Genomic DNA, 2,465 nt, shown 5'->3' with positions numbered 1-2,465 from the left:
CCTATTATGATTACTCTAATAGGAACAATCTTTATGTGGAATGTTTTCATTTCTTTGGTAGATAGCTTGAGGTGAAATTGCTGAGTCATACAGTTTAGTGTATCTTTAACTTTTTAATAAACTGCTAAGCTGTTTTTCAGAGACTGTCCCATTTTATAGTCTCACCAACAATGCACAGCTTCTACTCTCTTAACTTCCTTGTCAATACTTAGCAGAGTTGGTCTGATTTAGCCATTTCAGTAACTTCATAGAAGTATCTCATTATGTTTTTAATTTACATTTTCTTTTTTCTTTTAAAGTATAATTTCCATTTTTTCCCCCAGAGAATATTTCTTCAGCCATGAAGGACTTAGCTCCTTACATGGGCTTTGGCAGAGGCCGTGGGGCAGCACTCACAGATCTAAATCCGGGTGGGGTGTTTGGTCCTTCTGGCTTCAGGAGAGCAATTCCTTACTCCCTTGTCCGAAATGGCACAACTCACACAGTAGTGCAGTTTCACATACAGCTTGTGAAGCACGTAGGCATTGAAGACACTTGCTTTGGAAATGTCCCTAATGCCTGCGGCTTTTGCTATGCTTCGAATGACGACTTCTTAATGACTCGTCCTTGGGCACGCGTTGGCGCAGTTGGTGCAGTGAATAGGCTGCACATAGCCATTGCCCCTGTTGGCATGGCTGTTCTTTCTTTACTTGGTCATTTTGGAAGTGAGGACCTGAGAGAGCTGATTTGAATTTTCTTAATGGCTAATAATTTTGAACATTTTTTTCATGTGCTTATTTCCATTTGTATATATCTTTAGAGAAGTTTCTTTACAAATCTTTTGTGATTTAAATCTTATTATTGTATTGAGTTGAAAGGGTAATTTATATATTCTGAATAAAAGTTATTTTTGAGATACATGCTTTGCAAATATTCTCTCCCAATCTGTGGCCTCTATTAATTTTCTAAAGGTGTCTTTTAAAGAGCAAAATGTTTATATTTGATGAAGTCCAAGGATCAATTTTTCCTTTTCTAAGTGGTGCTGTTAGTGTCATGTCTAAAGAAATATTTGCTTAACCTAAGTTACACAATAATTTTCTCCTAGGAATTTTACAGTTTTAGCTAAATCTTATATTTAGGGTTAATATACATTTTGACTTAATTTTGTAGATGGTGAAAGATAAGGGTTTTAAAATATATGACTACCGATTGATATTGATCCAATATCAACAAAACATATGAGTATCAAATATAATTTTTAGAAAAAACTATTCTTTCTCCATTGGATTTCTCTAGCACTTATGTTGAAAATTAATTAATCGTTTGTGTTTTGGTCTAGTTTTAAACTCTTGTCTTCCATTTATCTATATATTTATTTCTGCCCCTATACCACACTGTCTTGGTTACTGTAGCTTTACAAATAAGTGTTGAAATCAGTTAGTGTAAATCCTAATAAGTTTTCTATTCATTTGTTTTTCAAAATTGTTTTAGATATGTTAGGTCCTTTGTTATTTCCATATAAATTTTATATCAATTTGTCAATTTCTACAAAAATGCTTGCTGGGATTTTGATAGAAATTATGTTAAATCTAAAGATCAACTTGGGGGAAAACTGCTATCTTAACAAATTGAATCTTTCAATATATAAATGTGATATATCCTTCTATTTATTTAGATCTCCTTTAAGTCTTGCATTTTTTTTGTTAAACTTATTTCTAAGTATTTTATTATTTTGACGTTTTGTGAATTGAATTGTTTTTTTATTTTATTTTTTTTGATTGGTGCTACTATATAAAAATGTCCTGAATTGATTTTTGCATATCGATCTTATAATGCGTGACAATAGTAAACTTGTGTATTAATTCTAGTAGCTTTTCTGAAGACTCTTTACGATTTTCTACATCCAAGATGATATCTGTGTATAAACAGTTTTATTTCTTCCTTGTGATTTGTATGCCTTGAATTTATTTTTCTTGCCTTGTTTCACAGTGTCGAATAGATGTGATGAAAGTAGACATCCTTACCTTGTACCTGATCTTAGGGGGATAGCTTCAGTCTTTTACCATTAACTATGACGTTAATTGTTAATTTTTCTGTAAATGTTATATATCAAGTTGAGAAATTTCTCTTGTGTGAGAATTTTTATCATTACTATATACTGTATCTTATAACAATTTTTTACATCTATTGAGATGATTTTCTATTTATTCCTGAGTCCATTATGGTAGGTTGTGTCTTTCTAAGAATCTTTAATTTATCACAATTTCAAGTTAATACTGACTTAATTTGAATAAAATACAGCAACTTTGCACTAGTACAGCTTCATATCCTGTCCCTTCTTAGTACTATTTTCATACATTATATTAATATGTGTTATAAACATAACAATATAATATTATAATTATTGCTTTAAACAACCTTATGTTTTATAAGGAAATTGTAAGATGAAAATGGAAGCGAAATATATACTATATCCATTTTTTATA

The 2,465-nt window shown here is 30.8% G+C and overlaps 1 pseudogene; it reads right to left on the bottom strand.

Moving 5' to 3' along the window:
* Window positions 1–357: 357 nt before the first annotated feature.
* LOC102895526 lies at window positions 358–697 on the bottom strand (annotated as a pseudogene).
* Window positions 698–2,465: the final 1,768 nt, after the last annotated feature.

The sequence above is a fragment of the Pteropus alecto genome, unplaced genomic scaffold (genome assembly GCF_000325575.1).
Source record: "Pteropus alecto unplaced genomic scaffold, ASM32557v1 scaffold146, whole genome shotgun sequence".
Classification (NCBI taxonomy): domain Eukaryota; kingdom Metazoa; phylum Chordata; class Mammalia; order Chiroptera; family Pteropodidae; genus Pteropus; species Pteropus alecto.
Note: the sequence above shows the minus strand (reverse complement) of the source record. Positions and strands in the feature narration are given on the sequence as shown.